The 17,651-nt window shown below is 44.6% G+C and overlaps 2 protein-coding genes across 3 annotated transcripts in view; one reads left to right on the plus strand and one right to left on the minus strand.

Moving 5' to 3' along the window:
• The window catches only part of CHLSN (cholesin), a 523,051-nt gene that overhangs the window by 208,394 nt on the left and 297,006 nt on the right, over positions 1 to 17,651 (minus strand). The window lies entirely within an intron of this gene.
• GPR146 (G protein-coupled receptor 146) overlaps positions 1 to 17,651 on the plus strand; it is a 95,338-nt gene that overhangs the window by 57,449 nt on the left and 20,238 nt on the right. The window lies entirely within an intron of this gene.

Here is a 17,651-nt window from a genome sequence, read left to right on the forward strand (position 1 = left end):
TGGCTCTGGTGTGATGGGGGGCTTCTGATGGAAATGGATAGGGGCTTTGATGTGATGGGGGGGGGCTACTCATGTGAATGGGGGAACTCCGATGTCAAGGAAGCTTCTAATATAAAATGAGGACTTTGTTGGAAAAGGGGGGCTCTGATATGAAGGGGGCTTATTTTTATTTTATTTATTTTAGGTACTTATATAGCGCCGTCAATTTACGCAGCGCTTTATAAATATATATTGTACATTCACATCAGTCCCTAACCCTCAAGGGGTGTACAATCTAAGGTCCCTAACTTACATTCATACATATACATACTAGGGACAATTTAGACAGGACCCTATTAACCTACCAGCATGTCTTTGGAGTGTAGGAGGAAACCGGAGTACCTGGAGGAAACCCACGCAGGCACAGGGAGAACATGCAAACTCCTGGCAGGTGGTGCCGTGGCTGGGATTCGAACCAACGACCCTAGTACTGCCAGGCGGAAGTGCTAACCATATAGCCACTGTGCTGCCCATGCTTATGATGTGAAAGGAGGATTATGAAGGAAAGGGATCTGATGTAATGGAGCGTGTTTATTCATTCATATACATTTTAATCATTCATTTATTAATCTGATTGTACTGAAAAGATCGGAGACCCCTGACCTATAGGAACCAATCAGATTTAGGCTACATTCACATATGTGCCATTTACAGCAAAATAGAGCAACACACATTATCACAAGGTGTTCTGCTGCACTGCCACTGTTATGTAGCAACCAAAATGCGCGTTGTGACGTGTTGTATTGGATAAATGGTGCAGGTGCTTTTTGAGAAGTACAGCCAAAGCTTGTTTGACTGTACTTCTGTGGCTCACAGGAGTACAGTTTGTTCTGCATTCCTGTGACCCGCTTTAAGCCGACAGCAGCCCAAAGCCCACAGAGCCAGTCCAGGCTGGGGAAAGATCACTACCAAATGATGGGGATCCACCCAGGAACCTAAGCTAGCCTCCCTACCTCTCCACAGCCCAGCGCTCCAGTGAGCACTGGGGGGGGGGGGGCAGAATAGACAGCGATGTCTGATCGCTCAGTTCTCAGCAGGCAGGAAACAGATGCAACATCAGATCGATGCTGCATCCACTTAGGTAAGAATGATTTTACAATACAAAATGTTTCCATATTTCTCTTTTAACATTTCATACAAAACAAACGAGCTGATAACACACTGCAACAATGTGTGTAGGCTTTTATTCTTTCAAATGAGCAGTTAACCTGTTTAGCTCTTACAATTAACATCATATATTTATTCTGTTTTATTACATTAGTCATAGTGACATGAACAGAATTGTTAATCGGGCAATGCAAAAACTAGGGTGCACTCACCCCAGCATGTTGGGATATTGAGAGGTAAAATGTGCACATTTCTACAACATATAACGACACATTTTGAATGGCAGCCCAATGTGCATACAATGCGTGTTGTGGTGCACTGCAAAACAATTTTTTGTTCGATAAGGTGTATTACAGCAAATTCATTTTGAAATAGCTGGCTAACACAGCATGCCTTAGCGCAAGAAAATGCAATTGTTGCAGTGCAGTACATCAAGGTGTGAACCATCCATTAAATCGCAATGGCCAACGGCAACCAACCTGAAATCACTTTACTAACATCAGATCAGTATAACATGGTGTCTGCAAGCACTACTGCAGATAGCCCTTTGTCTCCATTAAATTGACTTGAAGTCAACATAGCTGGACGGGCAGCATATTTTCAAACTGCAATGCCTTGCTCTGGTAAGAACAGGCTCTGCTGACATAATGAATGCTTGAACCACGCAGCTTGCTTGTGTTACAAAGGGCAAACAGCATGGAATGGAATCAGGGATGAATTAATGTATTAAGTGTTTTGCTGCTTGCACTTTTTTTCTGAATAAGGCCGCAAGCGTCACACTATTCATTGTACGATTTTACAATGGCAGCCAGGAGACACACATCTAAACATATGAAACAAGGGGTACTTTATGAATGACCCAAAAGTCCACTCCTTTCTAGCAAAGCCATCCTAATATCACCAAAGAGCTGTGACAGGTGCAGAAGTCTGTCCAGAAAAGACGAACATATCTGAGGCAAGCGTAGGGAAGGAGTCTGCACTTAGTGTTTGCATTTTCCACTATGAAAGAATAACGAAAGTGAACCCTCAGAGTTCCCCTCCATGTTGTCGTGGACAGTTTACAGGTGTAATAAATCCTTGTCATGTAGTGCTTTCCCTGCTTTCTCCTAAGAGAGACACGCAGGGATAAAATGACTTTCCTAATGAGACATGGAGCCGCAGGCCTCATCTGAGGCCTTTGCCCTTCCGGGCAGCCTGGACCCGTGTCTGTAAACAGATCTGAGGATTAAAGTCCTCTCTGCAACATAGTAATCATTCAAGCATTTCTAATCGCAAAAGGCTTTGGACAGATTGGCTGCTTCGCTTGAAAAAGACTGTGTTTGACTTGTGCGGCTGAATGTCCAACTCTATTAACCCCCCATGTGAAAGAGTCCTGCAATGACAGAAGATTTAGGTTGAAATTGCAGAAATACAGAAAGAATTTCAGGTGCCATGATGTTGTATGAAATATACATAGTAGAAAGCCACTTTGTGACAGGCCTACTTGGCCTTCAGGGCCCGTCACACTTTTTGTATGTGTTAATGCACACATTTATGTGGGTTGCGATGCCCTATGGCAGCCCATTAATTTTGAATTTGCATCTGCAGTGTTTTAGGCAATGCAGTGAACTACAAGTCTCAGTATGTTGGCAGCTACTATATGTGATCATTAAAGCTATACCTAAGGCCTCCTTTGCACGGGGCGGACTTTGCCTGCGATACGCTTACCCAGCAGGCGATCTATTTGCTGATTCCCACTGAGCAGGCAGGTGACAGGTTTGTGTCTGCTCCACTTATGTTGAGCGGACAAGGACACAGCCCACTCTCCTCTATGGACAGTCTGATGCAAACTGCATTTCTGTTTCCACCTGACTACCATCTGATCCAATTCACTGGAAAGAAGGGGCACGGATCCCCATCCATCCATTTTTGGCAGATCAGAAGTAGGTGGGTGTAAATGGACACATATCTGTTTGCACCCACCGCTCCATAGAATAGAGTGGAGGTTTCGGTCATGTCCGCCTGAAAAACAGGTGAACCCAATTGCAGTGCTATTCTAAATTATATAAAACCTAGGGACGCCACACACTAGAAGCTCAAGACGTGAAGATGGAAACAGCTTCAGCTCCTCTTAGACTCCCTGAAGTGGCCGAAGCTGGGCCTTAATCATAGAGGTCTACAATTACGGGCCGTTGATGGAGAGAAACTGCGGCAGGTCAAGGCAAAGCTGACGCCATTTCCATCTTTCTTCACTTGCTGAGCTGCTGGTGTGCGGCGTCCCTAGATAGTATGGCTACTTTGCTCTCTGGATGAAGCATTCGCGAGTGCCTGCACATCTCATTTCTTATTGGATCAACAAATTGTTATAGGACACAAAGCGGCACTGCAAGTAGGTATTACCAGCTACAGTGGGGCTATTCTAAATGCCAATGTGTGCACAATGCCACATGTATACCAATAATACCACATTGCAAGGGCTGACAGCACACCTCGATTCTCCCAAAAACTGTGAACCACAATGTTCAGTATGTTGGCATGCTTATTCTAAATGCAAAACAACATGTACAGTATCAAAAGTAGGAGTAACATGTGGCAAGTAAGCCTAAGGCAAACCAATCACGACAGGCCGGAATCACCTCCCATGTTGATCCTTCAGCCTCCATACCTTCTAGGTTGCTGACCCAGAGCAAATGTTCAAAAAGCATATATGTTCCAGGTCAAATTATTAAAATTGAAACAAGAGGATGACAGGAAATGGCATTTTTTCACAATGAGGTCAGTAATAACTTACTGTAAGTTTCTATTAACTTAACACTTTTCAAAAGTTACTGCCTTGAGGAAAATGTGTAACTTGTTATTCATCACATTTTTACGCTAATCACATTGAGATAAAATCCAGCAAGAAGGCAGATAGTAAAGGGATAAAGGGATTAGTACCAAATGATTTCCTGCTATGAGGGTGGTGGGGGTTCATGAACGACTATGGTTTCTAGAGCAAGAATTACAAACCATGGCACCTTAAGGGGAAAATGACAATGAATACTCAGTGCAATGTAGAAGGTAGAAGACACTTTTGGGGTGGGCAAGGAATTTAAGAAGTATTAAAGTGTATGTGAATGCTAAAGTCCCCCATCATTCCATGCAGTATAAATCATCAAAGGATTACATAATCACTTTGGTTTTAATAAAATGTTATCAGAAAGTATTATGAAATTTGGCTTTAAGAAATGGTTCACATGACTGCTTTTCAATATATCTTTCAGGGCTGGGAGCAGAGAATGTTAGGAAGATTGGCAGATTCCATTGGCCTCACTTCTGCTCAATGGAAATGGCATGTAAACAATCAGGCACAACAGGGCTGGGCAGGGGGCATGTCTTCATTGCCTGAGGGCAGATAAGTTGAATGGTGTCAGCAGAGGAATACAATCCCTGTAGATGGGTCAGGCTGAGAAGGGGGAGTGACGGCAAACCTGATGTCTGCATGGCGTCTTGTAGTTCTGATCAGCAAACTGGTCACGCCAGCACGGATCTGCTTCCATGCTGTTTGTGGTCAGTAACCTGCAGGAACGTGAGGAACTGGCAGGATCACCAGGTAATTTACAGCAACAGAAAAGATACAAACATTACAGGCTAGACTTACAAAGCACCATATGCATAAGCAAGTACATATATGGAATCTTACATTTTGGGGTAACACCTTGTAAGAGTAAAACTGTCTTTATTTTAAAAACAACAGGAAATACAAAATAGCTTATCGGCAGCATATGTACCATAAATCGGTCCATAGCTTCTGGTATACAAAAAGAAAACTCACCACTTAACACTCGTCCATTACCAGGGTTTTAAACTCTCCGCCTGTTCCCATGGTCAGGAAAGGTCTCTAGAGATCAGCACTCAAGTCTCACTCACAAACATTCCATAGTTCTAACACGGCTACGTCTTTCTCCACTCCACCTCATACACACCTGTTGAGACCATTCTGTTCCTTTTCAGGTCTTTCTTGCAGAAATGTTAACTGTTTCAAGAGCAAAGTCCCTGTAGTCAAGGTTGGAGGCTCATTCCCACCCAAATTCTCTCTTATGCAGGCCATAGATGGGCCTTTTATCGGCCGAATTGTTGGCCGATAGACGAAAAATCGGCCGAATTGTCGACCGATAAACGAAATATCGGTCGGTGCCGTTACAGATGCTGCCACCATTGTCCACGAAAAACGTCCATTTTTTGTGGATTTTCCAGCATGGGCGATAAAAATAAATGAGAAGATCCGCAAAAAACGGCCGCCGACCGGCCCCACTAACGGCGTGAATATCGGATGATTTTCCGTGCGGACGAAAATTAGGCCGATAAACGACCCGTCTATGGCCTGCATTAGCCTCTGAATTCTGGATCCCATTATAAGGAATCCATCAATCCTGGGGAAACTGTAATTCAGTTTGCCCTTTTCTAACCGAATCCCCTCACCCTGCATGGGTGAGAACCCTTTGAGTACTCAAAAACTACTCAAACCGTCCCCTTTGAAGGGACCACAACTCAAAGAATGGGGAAACATACCCGCCTTCAAGGATCCACATCCTATGAAATACATACACAAATATAATTAATATATGTGTTTGTTATGATGTGTTGCGTTGTGATGCATCACCCCATGTGGTAAAGTACACAGTTTTATGCAGTATATTCATTCTGAATGAGCAAATTCTCCGCAACCCAGGTTTTGGCAGCATGTTAAGTGGGCTTAGAGCAATGACACTGCAATTCTTTTGCATGCTCTAACAATAGATGCTGTAACAAATGTTTTATGGCGTGTTACTGCAATGCAATAGTGTGAATGGGCTCTTAAAGAGACCCTGTCACTAGACCGTTAATTTCAAGAAGTCTTGATATAAGATTATATTTGTGTTTACTGTATTTTAGGCATAATATTTACCTGTAAAAGCCTTCCTTGTGTAGTCTCCCAAAAGCTCTGAGATTACTGCTGGGTGCCACCATCTTGGATATGTAATGAGCAGCCCTAGGACACTTTGCTGACACTCAAGTGACAAGCTATAGTATCCTGTTCACTTCACCCCAGCTGCAACTTAAAGCGGAGTTCCACCCAAAAGGGGAAGTTACACTTTAAAGATTGGTCCCCCCACTCCCCATTAAGGATTGGCACGTTTGACAGGTACCTGCTCCCACTGCCATTGCTTAGGCGTTCAGAAGCAGAAGTTGTCCTCCCCCCCTCTCTCCCTGTAGTCTTGTGGGATACGTGACAGGTCCAAGAAGATGACGGGGCCATTCAGGAAGCGCAGCGTTACCCGTGCATGCGCAGTGGGCACCCAGCTGTGAAACCACAAGCTGTCACAGCCAGGTGCCCACACTGAAGATGCCGGCACCTGGAATACAGAACGGCCGGTGAAACGGGCTGTGGCGGGGGCACCGCGGGATTGTGGGACAGGTGAGTAGCTATTTTTTAAAAGTCAGCAGCTACAGTTTACAGTTTTTGTAGCTGGTGACTTTTATTTTTTTTACAGAGTGAGTGGAACTCCCCTTTAAGAGGTTATATAGAGAGGTGAGAGGAGGGGTAGAGGAGCGGGGTCAGTACAGACAGTAGTTAGACACTTCCAGAAGAGGAGAGGGCTATGACGTACAAGAATGAAGGGGGTTGTGCTAGAGAATTGACACTGGACTGTAAATTCCCTTTCAAGTTAATAGGCACATTCAAATTAAATAAATACATTTATTTAAGTAATGGAAAACTGCTGCAAGTAACCATTTAAAATACTTGATTTTTCTTTGCTTTCACCCGCTTTTCTTTAAGTTGGTAACAACAAGGTCTTTAACCTTCTGAGAACTGACATGTTCTCACAGTGTTTCTGAAACTCTGCTGAGCTGCATGCACACAGACTGCAAATGAGTAACAAAAAAGAAAAAAAAAAAAAAAAAAAGAAAGGCACTACGGCCATTTGATTCATTTTTTATGTTGATTTTTTGTCTATTACCAGCTGTTAGAACAGCTACAAGTATATTGCACTGTATATGTGAAGAGAATCATTCTCTCTACTGTCGTCCTCTTCTCTCCATCCCTATTTCTAGAAAGGAGTGACCAAGGGCTTTTTATACAGCTTTGTAACTCTAGCTTTAAGGGCCCATTCAGGCTATAGTTATTATTATTATTGTTATTATTATTCAGGCTATGGGCAGCACACTTGCTAAATGGTTAGCACTTCCGCCTGGCAGTACTAGGGTCGTTGTTTCGAATCCCAGCCACGGCACCACCTGCCTGGAGTTTGCATGTTCTCCCTGTGCCTGTGTGGGTTTCCTCCGGGTACTCCGGTTTCCTCCCAAACTTCAATGACATGCTGGTAGGTTAATTGGATCCTGTCTAAATTGGCCCTAATATGTGTATGAATGTAAGTTAGGGACCTTAGATTGTACACCCCTTGAGGGTTAGGGACTGATGTGAATGTACAACATATATGTAAAGCGCTGTGTAAATTTACGGCGCTATATAAGTACCTGAAATAAATAAATATTGTGTTACAGTAAGAATGGCATTGCATACTACATGTGTGCGTGTGTTGGAGTGACATTCATTCTGAATGACCCCAATGTACCTTCTCAATGGATGCTGCAATGCATTGTAAGGTGTGGTGTGCTGCACTGTGGTATACTACCAGAAATTGTACATGCACCATTTTTGTTGTGTCAAGCAGCCCATTCAAATGAATGGGCTTCCTTGACACTAAGCGTGCTACGCACTGCAGTGATGTGAATAGGCCCTAATTGTTCAGACATGATTGACTGCCAAATTGTTGTGCCAAACTTTTAAAAATTGAAATCCCAAGAAAAGTGTATACAAAGGTTCAAATAAAATGTGACATCACTGGTGAAAGCACATTCTGGGTATAGGTAATCTCTAACAGCTTTCTTTTTTGGCAGATTGCCCCTTGTTTTATTAGTCTGTCAAATGTCTTTCTTATGGAAACTTGCTGCAGTGGTGCAGCATTAATATTTCATCAAATGTGGATTACACAATCATTTTGGGTAAAGTGTGAGGAGCCGTGCAGACATAAAGTGCCAAGGTCTCTTACCACTAGGTGATTCAGAAACCAGCACAGTTGAACTATGTTTGGGCTATCAGAATCCTATGTTGGCCATTTCCAACCATCTTTAAATAACAAAATTGATCAAGTGGATCCACACACCTCCCAGAAATCTGTTATATAAAACTATTGGGGGTTGGCTGTCTTGATCCATTAGACTGCCACTGAAAACTGGTGAAAAATGATTTAAATTACCAAAAATTGCAATTTGTATGGTAGCATAAAAAGAATATTGAATTGAATTGTGGCTATAAAAGCCAAAATAGCCAGTAAAAAGCTGGCAGCAGGGCTAACCTAAATTCTCAGGAAATGGAGTAAGTAAACATCTACATGAGACTTCAAAGTCAGAGCATGGTGTTATCCCATTCTCCCCGCTGGATTATCCCTATTGGTTAGTGAGCACTAAGAGGTGTGGGAAAGGGGTGTGGGAAAGGGGTGTTCCAGGGCCATTTGCAAGTTGAGGATCCTAAATGCTGCACAACTGTTATAATACCCTGAATGGCAGGAGAGTTGGCCAACTGTCCTTACACACAATGCAGCAGTCTGGTTCTCCAGTGATCCAATGTGCCCCTCTGCACACTGGTATCATCAACAATGGTCTTACTTCCTGACCAGTGTTCAAGTGGACAAGTCAGACCCCTGCATTGTGTGTAATTGTAGTGGCTTGACTCTCCTACATGCTGCCAACATGGGGCATTTTAACCCTTTCAGCAGCTAAAAAAAAGTAAGCAGTATGTTTATTACTGTATATTCAGCCTGATTGCATTAGAGTAATAAATCAAGTGGGTTCAATTTGGCTTTAAAGTGGATGTAAACCTCACACATGAAATATGAACAAAGCATATCCCTCTATAGTGTGTACTTGTCTCAGGCCAGAACACGAAGTGTCATTTCTGTCTGCTGCCCCATTCCTCTGCTATCTGCATAAGTCACTTCTGACAAGTATTGCTGACACCAAGAGTTAATGAGGTGACAGAGGAAAGGACCCACAGCCTGTGATTGACAGCCTCAGCTCTGTTCCTGTGTGCTTTGTGCAGGGGGGTGTGTCCTTTCCCTCCAACCACCTCTCAGAGCTCTCAAAACTGAGATCTGCAAAGTGTAACTTCAGCTCTCAACCCACTCTGCTGATCTTCAGACATGCTGTATAAATTCTAGATACTGAACAGATATAGAAAAGACTGCAGATAAACAGGTACAAATTATGGAGGATCTGTGTATCACCTGAGGCCAGTCACTTCACTGGGTATATGCAAGGGTTTACAACCACTTTTAAGTGTCATAAAAGGGATGTTAAACATATATTTTAAAGGGATGACTGTCACTTTAAACAAGCAGGTGTTCAGAAAATTTAATGTAGCACAGAAACCTACTGAAGCCTGTTAGCAACTTGATTAAAGTGACACTTATCTCTCCAATTAACATCGGTATTCAGCCTCCCCAAACAGATGTTGAGGTTGTTTTAAACACTGCTCAACACTAGCTAAAAGTTTTGCAAATGTTCTCTAGAAACTTGGTGTACATACCTATGCAAGCTGAAACCCATATGTACAAGGCCTAAAGAAGGCATCTGTAGGCACATCTCATGCCTGCTTTTTCACTTTATTTTAACATTTATGCTTTACATCCATCAAACTAAATTGTAAAGTGATACTAAAGGTTCTTTTTTAATAACAAACATGTCAACATCGCTTTTGCACAGAGAAGCCCCAATCCTCCTCTTCTTGGGTCTCCTTTGGTACTTCTGGCTCCTCCCCTCTTCCCAGTGCCCTCGTAGCAAGTAGCTTGCTATGGGGGCCCTCATGTGTGCTCACTCCTGAGCCCACTCTGGGTGTCTATAAAACACACGGAGCATGGCTCAGCTCTGCCCCCTCGTCACTAGCTGTAATTGACAGCAGTGGGAGCCAATAGTTCCCGCTGCTGTCTCTGAGCCAGTGAGGAGGGAGAGAGCGGGGAGAGCTGCTGCTCTCATTCACCTAGTTGGATCGAGCTCAGACTCAGGTAAGTATTAGGGGGGCTGGGGGAGTGAGTGGGAACTGCACAAAGGTTTTTTACCTTCATGCAAAGAATGCATGAAGGTACAAATCTGCAGATTTTAGAACCACTTTAACCCACAAATTGGAGACCTCATTAGGGTCTTTATGCACTTGAGATACTAACTTTCCCTCTAACCCGTGCTATCAGATCTTCTGATGTTTTAGGGCTCTTTCACATGGACGCTCCAATCAGGTCCACCTGGCCATTTTCAGGCGAACCCGATCTGAACCTCCATTCTTCTCTATGGAGCAGCAGGAGTAAACGGACATGTGTCCAAAAGGGACGGATGGGAATCCAATTCCCCTTCTGTCCTTCGGATCGGATCAGATCAGGTCAGATGAAAACAGACAGGCGGTCCATGTTCATCCAACCACCCATTGAGGAGAGCAAGCAGCTCTGTGTCCACTTTGCAGCAGCAGAGCGGACACAGCTGTCATCCGCTTGCTCAGTGGAGAGATCTCCCGCTGATCAAGCGCATCCGCTAAATGGGTCCGGCCCGTGTGAAAGGTTCCTTATACATTACACACTGGACCTGTGTGACCCACATTAACCCCTTCCTTTTAAGCACACTCTGTGGTCTTGGCACTCCACACTCTAAGTGTAAGGGGGAGAGAGATGACTATTCCAAGTGGTGACTGTGTAGAGACAAACAGATCGGAAGGTAGCCTGGAGGGAGCACAATTTGACTGCAGAAGCACATATTTTACATAGTCTGGAGCCCAGCGTCCTGCTTCATCTAGGCAGAGAACTGCAAAAACAATATTGACTTATTTAAACAGCGACAAATTCCTTCTGGATTCTGTACTCTTCAGCAGAGACAACAGCGCACGTAGCAAAGCATGCCTCGTGTTCAGCTGAGCTATGAATATTTGACCTGAGCGATTCAAATGTTTGCTTAACAAAATATTTAGAAGAAAGCCCTGAGTAAGCATGCAAATAACACTACAGAACATAAAAGAGGAAATTTAACCCATGTGCTTACAATGGGCAGAGGTTAAGTAGTTAGAGAGAATTTCCAGGAAAAGTAAAAATAAGCCATTTGCTTGTCATCTCTCTCTATGTAATACAGAGGGGACTTTAGGTTCTGCAGTCACTTTGTAGACAATGGGGGCATTGTACTTGTATCAATGGCTGTCTGCAGTCACTGGTTTTACCTGCAGGGGGAGCAAAAGTGTGAATATTAGGGGGGAGTTCTGTAATTTCTGGAACTTCCAATTAACTTGTCTAGTATAACCTTACTACCCAATACTTCTCTTTCTAGCTGTAGGCAGAGTGTATCTTCAGGATAATGTGAGCACTTGCGGCCGATCACACTTTCTTACTCTAACTAATCTTAATGGCTCTTCCTGTAAGTACTGCTTCCATATACATACTTTATTAAATGCTTATCTATTGGTCTTAAGAGGTGGATTAGTATGATATATGATATCACTAGAATGATAGAAACACTCTAAGAAAGCTTCAAATCCATTGTGTTCTTCAGCATACTCTTTCTGAAGTTTTGACTTGTAATGGCTCCACAAATGTACGGTAAACTAGAACATCCTTTGGGCTCATTTACACTTGTGTCACCCCTCTGAAAAGCAATCTGTAATGGATCACTTTTCAGAGGACACAACAGATGGTAAGGAGATGTTACGTTGCCTTTTCACTGCCTGTTTTCACCATTAAAGGCCATACTGCCATGCACGTAACCATGTGTATTGCACACAATTGCGGGGTGACCCTTTTCACTTGAATGGGTTGCATTTGGCAGGCAGTACTGCACGCTGAATATGACAGCAGAGAAAATGTTTGCAGCAATGCAAGCATCCTGGGCATGGCATGTGTATATGTCCATACAGCTTGTAAGCTCCACGAGCAGGGTCCTCCTATTCCTTCTGTACTGAAATGTATTGTAATTGTACTGTCTACCTTATATTGTAAACTGTATAATAATCCTGTATAATAATACAGCTGCCTTTTCAGCTAAGGGGGAGCAGTAAAAATGCTGTCTTTGCTGCCCCCAACCACAAGTGTAAATTAATCATTTCTTAGCCGGGGCTCAGTGAAACCCAATGGTTCCGTTACTATGGGTTCCTTGAGTAATGGCAGATTGATCTTCAACCCTTCCAGAGGCAGAAGATTCCACTGACATTCAATGTTTCATGGCTGCTGATTAGACTGTTGTAATTCCACCCCAAAAGAAGGTTTTGCCCCAGATTACCTATAATAGGTAGTTTCCTTTGAGTCCATTCAAGTCCTTACTCTATTCCTCTAAGCCAGGGGTCCTCAAACTTTTTAAACAGGGGGCCAGTTCACTGTCCCTCAGACCGTTGGTGGGCCGGACTATAGTTTAAAAAAAAAAAAACTATGAACAAATGCGGACACAGTACATGAGATGACCAGAGACTGCGGACATACAACAGCGGCAGGAATACTGGGCCAGCCGCTCCATAAGACGCACAGACATTTCCCCCCCAAGTGTGTCTTATGGAGCGAAATAGTGCCCCATCATTGGTGTCAGTGGGAAGAATAGTTCCCTATCATTGGTGTCAGTGGGAGGAATAGTGCCCCATCATTGGTGTCAGTGGGAAGAATCGTGCCCCATCATTAGTGTCAGTCCCCATCATTAGTGTCAGTGGGAGGAATAGTGCCCCATCATTGTTGTCAGTGGGAAGAAACATGCCCTATCATTGGTGTCAGTGGAAAGAAACATGCCCCATCATTGGTGTCAGTGGGAAGAAACGTGCCCCATTATTGGTGTCAGTGGGAAGAAACGTGCCCCATCATTGGTGTCAGTGGGAAGAATGGTGCCCCATCATTGGTGTCAGTGGGAAGAATGGTGCCCCATCATTGGTGTCAGTGGGAAGAATTGTGCCCCATCATTGGTGTCAGTGTGAGGAATAGTGCCCCATCATTGGTGTCAGTGGGAGGAATAGTGTCCCATCATTAGTGTCAGCGGGGGGGGAGGAATAGTGCCCCATTGTTGTTGTCAGTGAGGGGGGAGGAATAGTGCCCCATTGTTGTTGTCAGTGAGGGGAGGAATAGTGCCCCATCGTTGGTGTCAGGGGGGGGGGGAATAGTGCCCCATCATTGGTGTCAGTGGGAGGAATCGTGCCCCATCATTGGTGTCAGTGGTAGGAATAGTGCCCTATCATTGGTGTCAGTGGGAGGAAGTGTGTCCCATCATTGGTGTCAGTGGGAGGAATAGTGTCCCATCATTGGTGTCAGTGGGAGGAATAGTGCCCCATCTTTGGTGTCAGTGGGAGGAATAGTACGTCATTGGTGTCAGTGGGGGGGGGAATAGTGCCCCGTCATTGGTGTCAGTGGGGGGGGATAGTGTCCCAACATTGGTGTCAGTGGGAGGAATAGTACCCCATCATTGGTGTCAGTGGGGGGGGTGGAATAGTGTTCCATCGCTGGTGTCAGTGGGGGGTGGAATAGTGTTCCATCGCTGGTGTCAGTGGGGAGTGGAATAGTGCCCCATCGTTGGTGTCAGTGGGGGGAGGAATAGTGCCCCATCGTTGGTGTCAGTGGGGGGAGGAATAGTGCCCCATCATTGGTGTCAGTGGGGGGAGGAATAGTGCCCCATCATTGGTGTCAGTGGGAGGAATAATGCCCCACCATTAGTATCAGTGACACCAATAATGGGGCACTATTCCTCCCACTGACACCAATGACACTTAACTTGCTGACCCCTGCTCCAGCATGGTGCTCTTGCAGCCAGCATACCTGGTTGTAGCAGCACCATCAGCACGGCACACTTACCTGTCAGCTGTCCTTCTTTACTCTGGCCTCTCCCTCACTCGATGTTCGTGGGGCTGCTCGGCTCCGCTTCCTCGCAGGTGATTGGACACATGTGTGCCTTTCCTGAGCTACAGTTCTGGCGCCCAATCACCGGGGAGGAGGTGGAGCCGAGCGGCAGGAGTGAGGGAGTGGCCGGAGTGAATGAAGGAGCAGCGCTTCCTGGACTGGATCGCTGTGGGACTGGGACCGGAGCCAGGTAAGGTACAGCAGCCCCCTGCCTGCTCCTGTACTTAGTGTCCCTTCCTGTCCCCTGTCGGCGGGCCGAATAAATGGCCTCGGCAGGCCGCATGTGGCCCGCGGGCCGTAGTTTGAGGACCCCTGCTCTAAGCCAATGGTGTCGAACTCGATTTAATCATGGTCTGCATCAGCATTTTGGTTGCCCAGATACAAGGGCCAGTTGTATCTGTAAGACTAGATGTCCAGAGCTCCCTACCTCCCTTGCATCAGATGTAAAGAGCCCACCCCACCATAAGATGTCAGGTCTCCCACCCTCCCTTACATCACAGTGCACCTCTCTTGGCTTTCTTGGGCTTCTGGCGGGAAGAAGCTGGGGGCAGAGCTGGGAAGCAGAAGGTGCATGCCCTAAAGGAGAACCAGAGGAAGACTGGAGTCAGCTTCCGGAGTCTACTGAACGCTGAGACCAGGGGAGGTGGAGACAAGGTGGTGCTGCGTCTGCACAGAGAGGGGCAGGGTCTGTAGTAGGAGTTCTGTCCTCCTCTCTGCTGCCGAGTGCTGAGATGGGGGGAGGGGTTAGAGACCAGCCTCTTTGCAGCTGTACAGAGAAGTGCAGGATGTGATGGAGGAGTTCTGTCCTCCTTTCTGCTGCCGATTGCTGAGACAAGGTGAGGGCAGAGACAAGGGGGGCGCTGCAACTGCAGGAGGGGTGTGAGGGTGAAATGGCCTGGTAGGCTGGATTCAGCCTGCGGGCCTTGTGTTTGATACATGCTCTCTAAGCCCTGATGGATGAGTTTGGTTGCCTCTTGAAATATGTTAGCTGTTTTCATGTGACATACAGTATCAAAGGCACTTTTTCACTTTAGGGTTTGGCCCCCATTTGTATGTCTTTGCAATACAAGAAGTCACTTCTACATTGACCAGCAACGTCACTACAATGACCAACGCAATGGGATACTTTCCCGCTGATCCCTAATTTAAGGAGGCATTTCTCCACTGACCACAAATGTAAGGGGCCATTTCTCCACTGACCACAAATGTAGGAGGGGATTTTTCCACTGACTACAAATGTAAGGGGCAATTTCTCCACTGACCACAAACGTAAGGGGGGCATTTCTCCACTGACCACAAATGTAAGGGGCCATTTCTCCACTGACCACAAATGTAAGGGGCCATTTCTCCACTGACCACAAATGTAAGGGGCCATTTCTCCACTGACCACAAATGTAAGGGGCCATTTCTCCGCTGACCACAAACGTAAGGGGCCATTTATCCACTGACCACAAACGTAAGGGGCCATTTCTCCACTGACCACAAACGTAAGGGGCAATTTCTCCATTGACCACAAATGTAAGGGGCCATTTCTCCACTGACCACAAATGTAAGGGGCCATTTCTCCGCTGACCACAAACGTAAGGGACCATTTATCCACTGACCACAAACATAAGGGGCCATTTCTCCACTGACCACAAACATAAGGGGCCATTTCTCCACTGACCACAAACGTAAGGGGCAATTTCTCCATTGACCACAAATGTAAGGGGCCATTTCTCCACTGACCACAAATGTAAGGGGCCATTTCTCCACTGACCACAAACGTAAGGGGGGCATTTCTCCACTGACCACAAACGTAAGGGGCCATTTCTCCACTGACCACAAACGTAAGGGGCCATTTCTCCACTGACTACAAATGTAGGAGGGGATTTTTCCACTGACTACAAACGTAAGGGGGGCATTTCTCCACTGACCACAAATGTAAGGGGGCATTTCTCCACTGACCACAAATGTAAGGGGGTATTTCTCCACTGACCACAAACGTAAAGGAACATTTCTCTACTGACCATTAATGTAAGAGAACACTACAATGTTCATTATCTCTGATTATTTTTTCTTCATTATTATATTTATTTCATTTCATGATTATTGCTGCAAATAAATTTGTCAAGTACAGCAGGAGGGTGTTCAAAATGATCTGCTGTAGAAGTTAAACATTCTACATTTGTTCTTTTTTATTTTCTTTCTGCAACTTAGAGATCACACTAATATATCGCAAGCTGTGATATGAAAACATTTCAGCAGGGGTTCCCTGACACCCAAAAATAATTTCTTAGGTTCCTGCAGAATGAAAAGCTTTAGAAAGGCTGCGTGAGATAAAAAAATATTTGCTCTTAGCCTAACAGTGGAGCTGAGTTGTAGAAATTGGACACAATGAAGTGTCTGTATAGTCAGTAATCAGATTAACATATTTATGTTTGTTTGCATCTCAGTAGCCAGTGAAGCATTTAAACTGTCAATCTAACGTGAAGTATCATGGTATGTAAGAGCTGATACAAATTCAATATTAAAGGAAACCTGTCATGAACAAAATATGTTTTCAACCATTACTGAATTCTCTTTCTGGCTGTCCTGAAAATACTTTTACCTCTATATTTTCCTAGTCACTGACGCAGAACATGCCTAGAGATATCTCCGGCCAAATATAAACACACTTTTAATTCAGATACATATTCTTTAAAAAAAAAAAGTTTTTTTAAACAGTTTTCAGAACTTTGAAGTTTACGTGATACCTTTTATTGGCTAACTTAATGTTTACCTACTAAAAATACAAAATCAGCACAAGCGACATTACTCACTTTCAGTGCTTCTGTTTTCTAGTTCAGTAGAAATCTTTTGTCCCTTCTGCCATAATCTTCCAGTATGGAAGTCACCGGCTTTCATCGAGAGAGTCTGTCTTCACCCGCCCTTTTCGCCCATTCATATAAGCCGTTACAGCTTCTCTGAACGAAACACAGGATCTATGAATGGAGGACGGGTGATGACTGACAGATCTGCCCCCTCCATTCACAGGTCACTTTCATGCAGCTTCAATGAAAGGAGAAACTGGGCAGAAAGGGCAGGCATAGCTGGGCAGCCCCTCAGTTTTATTAATCCTCGCTGTACCATACGATTATGGTTGCAGGGAAGGGGGAGTTATCAGAAGACAGAAGATTTCTGCTCTACAGAAGTGTAATGGACACATTCACAAGAAAGTAGATCTCTTCTTCAGGCATTTAATGGATTCCTAGACAAAGCCTGAAGAAAGGATCCAAGTTTTCCTGAAAGCTTGCATCTTTAATAACTTAAGTTATCCAATAAAGAGTAACATTTAAACCCCAAATTTAAACCCCTAACAGGGTACAACACTATACTACTGCTACAAGTTGCTTGTAAAAGTACCTGTCATTATTTTGAGGACAGGAACCCTAGAACTGTATTTTGGCTATCCGAGATGCTTGAATCACAAGAGTGGCTGAACAATTAAAGGGTTAGTTTACCAAAAAAAAAAACCTGACTATGTAGATAAGTGGCATCTGTAGATGAACAAAAATGGTGCAGCTCTGACAAAAGTTGATAAATGCAATTGCTATCGCTGTAGGCCATTTATGCATCTCCTGAAACATGACT

The sequence above is a fragment of the Staurois parvus genome, unplaced genomic scaffold (genome assembly GCF_062004578.1).
Source record: "Staurois parvus isolate SC_StPar_1 unplaced genomic scaffold, SC_StPar_1.0 ptg000018l, whole genome shotgun sequence".
NCBI classification, from domain to species: Eukaryota; Metazoa; Chordata; class Amphibia; order Anura; family Ranidae; genus Staurois; species Staurois parvus.